Genomic DNA, 11,412 nt, shown 5'->3' with positions numbered 1-11,412 from the left:
TGGGTCTGAGAGGTGGAAAGCTCAATGAAGACACTAAAAAGAACCTGATGAGGAAATACCAGAATGGCTAAAAGGAAAAAGATGGAAAATGCTGAGACTTGGCAAGGCTGTGTGGCAACCTGAATCCACTTGTCCACACCCCGGTGGGAGTGTAAATTGGTACAGCCTCTTGGAAAACTGGTTGGTACAAAACCTGAAAGTAAACAACCCCTAAGCCCTAGCAATTCTGCTCTTAAGTGTATATCCAACAGAAATTCATATGTGTATTCACCAAAAGACAGGCACTAGCATGTTCACTGCAGCACTCTAGTAGCCCCCAAATGGAAATTTTTCAGGTGCCCATCAACAGAAGAATGCATAAATAAATTTTGGTATGTTCACACAGTGAAATCCTGATCATGGGCAACGTCAACGGGCTGCTTCTTAATGATCCAGGCGACGGACTCCGAGACCAGCAAGGTAGCCAGGGACTCTGAGGAGGCCCAGTAACTTAGGCAAGGTGGGCATCATGATGGCAGGAAGGGTCAAATGACCCAAATTCTACAAGAGAGTCCTTAAGCTTAACTGATGGCACAGTATCTGATGGGAACAGACAAGTTGCTGTCCTTTTGTTCTTCAGTCTAGTTGTGGAGGACCTCGGTTCACTGGCCCATGTTGGTGTTATCATTGCGCTCTTCCCAGGTAAGGCAGTTGCTCGCTGGCCATTGGACGCCACTCAAGGTGGCTCATGGCAGTTCACAAAAGCGTACACCAGCTGCCAGCCAGACCCACTGCAGCCTACATTGTCGCCAGGACTCAACGCAGCCCAGCTCCAGGTTGAGCTGTTGTTCACCATCTTAGCTGTAGAGGGCGTAGCATCACTGGCCCTAATGTGGGATCGAAACCGGGACTCTGATGCTAAGAGCTGGTGTCCCAAGCCAACTCTTAACCAATGCACCACTCGGCCGGCCTTAGTTATGTTATCTTATTTAAGGAATCAATATGAGAGAATTCACATGAAAATATGATGTTAAATCTGCAAGAAAGAAAAGAAGATTGTAGTTAGTCATGTAAATTAAAAAGGCATCTTTCTATGGAAACATTAAGAAATGTGAATGTCCATGTTTCTCTTCTGTTATTCCTACTTGAGCCTGGGATTATCCAAATTCCCATTTTCTAAAATGGCTAATTCAATAAGAGTATATTCCCCCAAGGAATATCTTTCTTTCAAAAATATCACCCCACTTAACCAAAATTTTATTATTAATATTATTTGACAGCTCTCATTTCTTTTGGACCAGCCAGCTCTCCACGTTCCACCAACTTTCTTCTGAAATATTTTAATTTTTTTTTCATAATGGGGGAAAAGTGATACATTTTCATTGAAGAGAGCTTGTTCAGAATTTCCAAAATGAAATTTGAGCTTGCACAAAGAAAGCTTCAGACAGAGAGGCTAATTTTTCATAAACTACTGAAAACAGGACACAGAGTAGATGTCTGTCTGTGACCTTAGCATTTGTGGTTCCTGCAACAGAACTGAGCAACCATTCTTTATTGTTCTGTGACTCAGTTCTTGTGCATGAATACTTACATAAAACAGAGGCACACAGCAGGACAATTCTTCACTAGTTTAAATTGTTTATAGTTTCTTTTGTGCCTATAATTTACAATTTAAACATTCATCTAAGTGCATTTGTTTATATGTTACTCAAGCTTAACAGTGGGGCTTTTGAGAAATTCCTATGTACTATTACACTATTAAATGTCTGCTTAGCATGGAAAGAAGGTGGTGAGGAGATAAAGACTATGACCTTATGCCCTGAGAACATGTTCAGGGAACCCAGAATGTACTGTGGGAATTTGGGGAAAGAAAGGATTCCTTCAAAAACTGAATGAAGAGTGTGAAGTGGGTGCTCCAGTATTGCAAAAGATGCACAGGAGGAATGATCGTAGGCTTAGGACTAGACAGAGGTGTGAGGTGATGCCTGAATAATAAGGAAGAATTAGGCCAACGAAGAAACATGGTCATTGTGTGTCAGGCGGGAGAAATACTATGAGCAAAGTCAGGTGTGAAATGGCTAATGTGTGAAGAGGGGCTTCCTGCATGGCTGAAGCAAGTGTGGGTAGTACGGGAGGCAGGAGATGAGGCTCTGGCCAATGTGGGATTTGTATGCCACACCCAGAAGGGCATTGGGGCACCCCTAAGGGTAGCACAATAACATTGGAATTGGAGGAAGGTCACCCGAATTCAGGGTGAAAAATAATGGGAAAGGGAAGGGTGCATGGAGGGGTATGCGTTAGGAGGCCTTTGCAGGATTCTAGCTGACAATGATGGTAACTGACATTAATGGAATAGCCATTGGAATAATGTGAAGTGGACAGATTCTGTTATAATAGAGGCAAAATTTTATTCCTCTTGGTCACTGGTAGGATATAGGGTTTGTAGGAATAGAATGATTTTTGGTATCTGGCTTCACCAACAGGGCAGATGGCAATGCCATTCACTGAGCTAGACCACATCTACAAAGAGTGGTAATGTGCTGGAAGGTGTGAGAAAAGTGGAGAAGGCCTGAGGCAGCCACATGGAAAATGAGTGAGAGAGCTGACCAGAAGCCTGCTAAGCAGTATTTGAGTCTAGCTCAAATGAGTCCAGGTGGGGACCATGAATAGCACAGTCTGCATGGTTGTATAATATTATTTCTCCCCTTGAATTTGTGAGAGACAGATACTGACTGATGTCCAGGCTTGGTCAGATGTTCCTTAGACCAGAGCAGGGTGCACATAAATTCAGAAGTGTCTCATCTTACAAGAGCCAAGAGGTAGAAGTAACCCAACTGTCCATAGTCAGGTTAAAGGATAGAGAAAAAGTGGTAAGTACATATGATAGAATACTATTCAACCTTAAAAAGAAGAACATCCTGTCACATGCTACAACATAGATGAATCTTCTAAGTGAAATAAGCCAGTCAGAAAAACACAAATACTGCATGATTCCACTCATATGAGATACCTAAACTGGTCAAATGAATAGAAACACAGAAAGTAGAATGGTGGTTGCCAGGGTCTGGGAAGAGAGGAAATGGGGAGCTGTTATTTTATAGGTATAGAATTTCAGTATGGGAATATGAAAAAGTTCTGGAGATCTATTATACCACAATGTGAATACATGTAACACTACTAACCAAGTACACTGAAAAATAGTTAAGATGGTAAATTTTATGTTGTGTTTTTTTTTTAACCACAATTTAAAAAAAAGACATACTATAAGCAATGGAGAGGCTTAGGCTGATTAACAATTAAAAATTGAAAAAGGTATCTCCTCTGATATAGCTAAGCAGGTTGTCCCATGCTTTCCTCTCACCTTGCTCACTTTGGCTGGTCCTGGGACAGGCTCAGGCTGGTGTCTGCTCTTCTGACACCTGGTAACTGACTTTGGCCATGACATGAGGATTCACACTGACCTCCTGCAGTGTATTTGCTTTTTCCTGTTGTCTCCCCGCTGTTGACACAGGTAGGGAGGGCATCAGGTTCTGCTCTCCAACATGTGGTTGGTGAATGACTCGTCTTGTTACCCATAGAACTCTATCATGTAATATTTAGTGAAGGCCACCTATATTATTCATCAATACACCACCACATTATATTAAGGGCTGAGAAAAGCTTAGCAGTTCATTAAGCCCTTTATAACTACCTTTTAAGATGAGCAAAGCAGTGCAAGAAGGAAATAAGGAGAGAAACCTAAGAAAGGGTGTTAGCCTGAAATGCATGTTGTAAAGTCTGGTGCAAATAGAAGTGAACTTTGCCTTTGGCTCGGAAAGTACTGGGGATCATAGCTGAGAGAAAACACTCATGGATCCAAAATCTACCATGTTTAAAAGACTCACTCAGTAAATACTTGTTGGCCTACATCTTATTCCAGGCACTATTTGGCTCTGAGAATGAAGCATTGGACAAGACAGGAAGGGTTTCTTCTCCCATGGGCTCATGTTTTAGGTGGAAGTAGGCAGAGAAAAAAAGGCAAGAAGTGTAAGGGCTAGTAATAAGGGTTCTGAGAGGATTAAGAGAAGTGAATGTGAAGAGAAGTGAATGTGCTAGAAGGTGAGAGGTGACATTGGATTGGGAGGTTAAAGGTGGATGACAATAAAAAGCCTGATCTTGACCAGCCAGAAGGGAGCCTCAGGGAAGGGGGCCAGCTGGTGCAAAGCTTATTTGAGAACAGAAAAGAGGCTCCTGTGGTTGGAATGTGGGAGGCGAGGGTGTGCTGAGGTCAGAGGTCAGTGCTGATTATAAAGGGCTTTAAAAGTCAAGGTCCCAGTCAAAGGGCAAAGAGGACTGGAGGGCAGTGAGCAGGCGGGATGTGATTTATGTTTCTAAAAGGCTGTCCTGGCTGCTATGTGGTAATTGCCTTGTAAATTGACCAGTGTGGAAACAGGGAGGCCAGTTTCAGGGCAGTTGCTACTGTCTAGGAGAGAGAGGGCTGTAGCTTGGATTAGGCTGATGGGACAGTGTAAGATCCCTTATGGAGAAAAGAAGAGGGCACATAACCAAGCTCTGTGGCCCTCCAACAGCCAAACAGCTGTTCAGGAAAGCTAGCTTTTGTAGGCCTGAGACCCACGATAAATGCCCCAGGGCTCACTACGTTCTCCCTTCTCCCCCACTACCACTTCCTCCTGCTCCTCCTGTGTGTTGGACTCAGACCTGGTGCCTTGTTTGTGATGCATCAACCAAGGGGTCCCCAGCACCCTCCATGGCTGACACAAAACCCAAGGAAGCATCATGGTGAGGAACAGCAAGCAGATTAATTTGAAGGAGACAGGGCAGGTTGTTCTGTTGAAGACGAAAAGAAATCCAGTGCTAGTGAATGAATACAAACCTCATGTGACTGACAGGGTTTGTCACTGAGGCAGGTCAAATTCCAAAGTGATGGGCAGATAATCAATGAAACAGATGCACCAGCACAGTTGGAAATGAAGGATGAAAATACAAATGTGCTACTTGACTCCACAATTCACAGGCAGAAAACATTCTCAGTTAGGAAAGTACAATTTGATTCCACCACATCCTGGCTTGTACATACAGTTTTCTCCACTCTGTCATTTCTCCCACTCACTTTCCTTTGTTGTACATGAAGTAACTAGCATATGTGGCCAGGCCTATTGTACTATTATTATTTTTTACTAAATGGTCATTGATATATTAGATTGACATCGAAAGGAAATGGAGTAGAAAAAAAAACCTGTTTCTGTAAAAAGACCCATTAGTGGTGTAATCAGTCAACTTTTATTTTTATTTGTCACTAAGTTATTTTGCTCTCATTGTTTGACAAACAATAACAACAACAACAAAATCCTTTGCATACTTTATTTCATTGGAGAATTCCAACATATTTCATTTATCTTTGTAAAACCAAGGACAATTTTATAATTTTATTATTTTTTGTAGTCATTACATGGAGGTAACCTGTTTTTAAGTTGGAATAAAGTTCTCTAAAGGAAATGAATCCTCAGTAGCTTTTCTTTCAAGTCAACATCTTGTTATTTAAATGAACTTCTTGTTTAAAATAAGAATATAGAAGTCCATTACTGCATCAATAGAACAGTGAGCCTATTTCTTACAGCATAGCTGCCAGGGCTGGGCTGCAGTATCAAGTCAAAGAATAATAGCAGTTCTGTGAGATCTGAGAGGCCAAGAGAGTGCGTGCTAGATTCACAGCTCGCTGGTAGACTGGCTTGGTCAGGACAAAGCTTAGTACAGGTGGAGGTATGGATGATGATATCTCTGGGTCACCCAAAGTGAATATTCATCACCACCTCCATGCTGCAGTCACCTTGACCTGCTGCGGTGGACACACTGCCACCCACCTGGCTGCTATAGGTTGTTGTTTTCCTGGAACCTGGGGGACCAACCATGTGGTTTCCTGAGGAGCCCTGCAGATCTGGGATGGCTGGAGATGGCTGCTTGCTCAGGCCCTGCCAACATGAGGGCTTTCCTTGTGTCAACAAAAAAACATCCAGCCTAAGAGAAAGCTTATAAGAGTTTATTTGAGCCAAATTGACGACAATTGCTGGGAAGCAAAGTCTCAAGGGATTGAGAACATTCTCTGGAAAATGGCCATTTTACAACTTATTTTATACATTAGAACAAAGGAGGAAGGTGGTTACATGACATCCATTGGTTGTGGATTAAGGGGGTGGGAGAAAGTAAAGCAGGGAAATCTCTGGGATTGGATAAAAAGTAAAATGGAGAGACACATACTTCTTTTACATTGGTGGGTAAAGGAGAGTTAGTAGCATTTTACAGCATATAGAGATAATATTTGGGGAACAAGATAACAATGAGGGATTTTGTAGTTTCCTGCACTGGTGTGGTGGGTTGTGCCCCCTGGGAGGTCCGGAAAAAGGAATTACTCTGGTATTGCAAGGGTATGTTATCTTAGATGCAAAAAGACACAGACAAGCTCACTTAAGGTAAAGATTGACCTTTATCAAGGAAGCTACAGGCCAAGGATGTGACTTCCTGCCATGGCCCACCTTAGTTAGGAATTTTTATGTTCACGCCATCCTATGTAGTTATTTTCAGTCTCCTGAGCTTGTCAGTTTAACATGTGGCCCCTTTCCATCCACACTGGCAAGTCTTCAGGAACTTTGCAGAAAAGTCTCTTAGATGCCCCAACTCTGCTCTCTTCCAAGAGAAATTATAGAAGAGACCAAGGAAAATTTTACCTTTTCTTAATTGGGTTTTTGGTATAAGACATTCTCCTACAAAGTTTGAAAAAATTTATAGCTGTGAGAAGACTTTCTGATTTTCTGATTACTTTGTATCCTAAAACAAAGCTGGGCCATCTAGGATATTATCATGTTTCCCTTCTTTATTGCTTGGAAACTCAATATGATATTCAAAGATGTGTTCAGAAGAGTAATGAGTACTTATTTTCTCTGTGTTTGTTTTTAACTCAATATCTTATTGGTAATATATTTCACTACTTTTACAAGAGCAAAATTATACAAGTAGCTTAAGCTGCCCACATTTTTAACCCTACTCAATGAACTATTTTTGTCTGAGTGATCACCCAACAATTAACACACAGTTCATGCTAAATCTATGAAAACATTGACATATTAATTTAATCAGTCAATGGATCTCAAGGGGAATTTTTAGGTTTGGAAAAGTTGCTTTGTGTGTTTGTTTTGTTTTTAATTTCAGAATTATAGCAATTATTCACCAAACAGTTGTATGATGCTAACTGTATGCGAGAGCCTCTTGTAAATATGTCTTACAAGTATGAATCTGTAACTTGAAGCCTTGTAACAAGGCTATGATACAGCTACTATTATTATACCCATTTTACTAATGAGGAAATCAAAGTTTGCAGAGAGTGAAATAGCTCAGGACAACACAGCTGAGAGGCAGAGGTGACATTTAAACCCAGGTTCTATTACTGAGGACAAGCTCTTACTCATATAGGTAAGGTTAAATTTTCATTGTTGTTTTTAAAACTTTTTATTTGAAAATAATTTCAAATTACAGGAAAGTTGTAAGAATGAGAATAACACATTTTAATTTTAGTGAGATTCACTTGTTAACATGTACAGAATTTATTTTCTGAAACACAGATACCTACCCTATGGGCCTTTACCCTACAATACTACACTGCATATTTATTAGGATCAGGAATACTCTCCTACAGAACAAGAGTACTCATCAAATTTAGCATTGATTAGATACTTCTATTTAATTTACTGTGTGTATTTCAATGCTGACAATTGACCCAATAATAATGCCCTTTATTATTTCCTCCAGGATGGGATTCGGGCTGGGGCCAGGTGGTCTACCTAGTTGTCAGAGCTCTCCTGCCTCTAATCTGAAAACATTCCACAGTCTTCCTTTGTCTTGTATGATGTTGACCCTTTTATAGAATAAGTTTCCCCCACCTTTAAAAAAATAAAACAAGCATTCTTCATTTTGAGTTTGTTTGATGTTTCATCATGATTAGCTAAGGAAATTCAGTGTTAAATAGGCAATGCTGTGACCCTCTCAGGGTCTCACTTCTGGAGGCCCATGACGTCTGTCTGCCCCACTGGTGGTGTTGATTTTGATCACCCCACTCTACTAAGGGATTGTCTGATTTCTCCACCATATAATTACTATGTTTCCTTTGTAACTAATAAGCAGTCTGTGGGGAGACGGAAGGATGTTTGCCACTTGGAAGCACCGGTCACAGGGAGAAGTGTACGTGTGTGAGGGTGAAAGGAAGTTATTTTTCATCCTTAGGAATGTGAGGAGAGTGGGATATGCGTTCCCTCCAACTGCAGCTAGGAAGTCTGCAAATATTTTAGTTATGAGGCTTACAGGTGTCAAAGGACATTTGGTAGATTTAGACACTGCTCTCAGGGAGAGCATTTGGGGCTTGGATATTTCCAGGTACTGTCAAGTCAAGCTTGCATCTATGAAATTATAAAGTGGCTGAAATGCCTCCTGAAAGAAAAAGGAATGGGAGCCTAATCCTTAATGCTATCTTTGTGGGTCAAATATGTTAAAACTTGTCCAAAACTGGATTTCAGGGAAGGATATTAGTTCCCTGAAGGGAGACTGACAGGAGCAGAAGTGGAAATCTGGACTGTTCCACACCCAAGTCTGGGAGAAGCTGCAAGGGGAGATTGATTTGAGGTGTGAGCAATAGCCAGTAGAAGAACTTGTCCCACCCCAGCACCCTGGGTGGGCCTATTCTATAGAAGAGAGTGGGCTATGGGCTCAATAGGACTGGCCCAGCCCATCCTACCTGGGAACATTTTGACTCTGCAGAAGGAGAAGCAAAACCCGTGCTGCTTTACGCACCCATGAACTTCTGAGCTCTTCCATGCTCTAAATATTTCACATGAACACATGTGATATTGAAGATAGTAGGCTAAAAAAGAGAGCACAGAGAATAATTTAGGTAGAAAAGATGAGATGAACAGAAAAGTTAGAAGCCAGATATTCAAGTCACAGGTTACTAAACAGTTGTTGACATTGGACATCAAAATTGTCTCTGACCTTTTTGGTAGTAAAGGCAAAAAGGAAAACATGATTAGTTAGTTACAAAAATCTCACTTCCATGATAAAAAGCTTATCAATTACCCAGAAGAAACACAACATTTCTTAATGCTTAAATATGAATATGCCTGTCTATAATTTGCTTACTTGTAATAAAGCTTTTTTTCCATTAAGTCTTTTGTCAATTTTCTCTATCATTGTTATTTTACTTATAGGTGCCAGGGTTGAAAGGTTTGTAAATGTTGTAATGTGCTAACAATTTGAGTATCAAAATGGGGAAGTAACAAAAGTGTTGAGTCGTGTGGAGAGAGCACATGGGATGATGTAAAATCACGATATCCAAAACCTTGGATTTTTAATCCAGAGACAGAAGGATTAGTCTAGTTACACCAACTTTGTAAGGGAGTGCACTGGAGCTGTGACCACAGGGAACTATGAAACATGAAATCCAACCTCAGGAACTTGTAGGCAGAGAAATCAGTCATCCAACATAACAAAATGGGCACTATAAAGTCAGTGATGGAAAATGGCTTATATGAAGGGAGAAATACAGCATTAACTTATGGGCAGCCTAAATCCTGCACTTCGGAGAGATTTCAGTTTTTATTCGTTACCTTTAAGGGTCCTACAAAGTGTTTTTGTTTTAAAGGGCTCTTCCAATGTGGGATTGGTGGGGGGTGGTTGGGCAGTGGCATCATTCATTCATTGAGTGGTCAGTTAGCCAGTTGTGCTACTTGTGTGAACCAGGCTGAGATGGAAAAGGTGAACTCAAGGTGCCCTAGATCTGAAATATACAATAGCATAGGGAAATGTGCAGGCAAGGAAATAAGAGTACTGCTCCGAGTTTGTAGAACACCTAAGAATTATTTTAAAAGCTTATATTCACAACATTGAGCAAGGTCTGCATTGGCATCTCCATTTCACAGGCAGGTTGGTGGCAGAATCCGTTATAAAAACCAAATTGCACAGGAACGGCCCTACTAGAAGCAGAGACCCCACAGAGCTGCATTGACTATCAGATTTATTTTTTAAACCAGAAAATGTTTTAAATTTATAATTCCATGTTTATAATGTTGGCCACAGCATTACGAGTATTCCTTGTCTGTTCTTTAGTGTTTTTCACCATTTGTGAAGAAACATTAAAACAAGTTAGATGGTAGCGTGCTGAGTTTTTTTTCCCTTCTTTTAAAGATGGTTGTTTAACTAAGGCTAAATGATGTGAACCCCTTCTGAGCATGCTCGGTATCATTGTGGAGAACAAGAGGGCCTCTAACTGTAACAATGTTCATGGTTGTGATTTAAAAAAAAATTCCAAATGTTTATTAAAACAACAAACAAACAAAAAACCCCAAATTGTCCTCCTAGGCCTTTTGTTTCCCCATCAGACCACAAGGGGGTGCTGTGTGAGGCTACCCTGAGGGCTCCCAAATGATTTCTGCCTCAGGTTTGCAAAACGCTGGGCACCAAATGAAAAGCTTTGAAAATCACCCTAAGAGGTGTTCAGACAAAGACATTGTTACCTAGAGTGAATGAATGCTGGCCATTTGCACTGGCAGAGAACAAAAGACTCTTGGGGTGGAGGTGGGGGGTGGGGGAGAGGTGGCCTTTCCAATAAGGGCAGCTGCCTGGGAAGTGTACACACATACAAGTCCACTCCCCTTTGCAGCAATAAGACACAATAACTTTTTTCTAGAAACTTTACCTCCGTGGGACAGGCTTCTACAAGCCCTCTTCTTAATGTTCCTTGCAGACCTTTTGTTCTCTTGCTTGTTGATTTTCCTTTTGCAAACAGGATTGAGGGACCCATTATTCAATTAAAACCTTGTTTTGTCAAATCTCAGGCCCTTTCTAATGTTGACTGGATGTCTAGACAGGTAGGTGGAAATAATTGCCCAAGGGCAAGGACCATCTTAACTAAGTTGTCCATTTACAATTGTACACCCTCCTGAAAACACACGCGCACCAGTCCTTTATCTTGGTATTTCAACATTGTGCAAGACTCTGGAGTGTGCTGCTTCTCTTACATGTTTAAACGCCCCATTCACAACCATTGTTCCTAGAGACTTCAACTTCTTTGCTAGGGATTAAGTCACAAAGGGCCCAGGCAATTCTGAAAAACTTGTTATGCTCCCTGGGTCAGTCATAACAGAGATTCATAAACCACTGTTGGATGGTAACAGCTGCAGGAGGGATAGATGGTGTCTGGTGTCTGATGTTATCCTATCTGCTGGGCAGACCAGAGAAAATTAGGGGAACATTTTCATTTAACATCATTCCTTGCTGACTCTTGTCTCCCCGGAAAATTGTCCATGAGGAGACAAAATAAGGTGCCCTCTCTGTTAACTGAGTTTTCTTAATTATAGTTGCTGGGAGATGGCTTAAATCATATCGTGTGGTATG

This window comes from Hipposideros armiger, unplaced genomic scaffold (assembly GCF_001890085.2).
Source record: "Hipposideros armiger isolate ML-2016 unplaced genomic scaffold, ASM189008v1 scaffold_796, whole genome shotgun sequence".
NCBI lineage: Eukaryota > Metazoa > Chordata > Mammalia > Chiroptera > Hipposideridae > Hipposideros > Hipposideros armiger.
Note: the sequence above shows the minus strand (reverse complement) of the source record.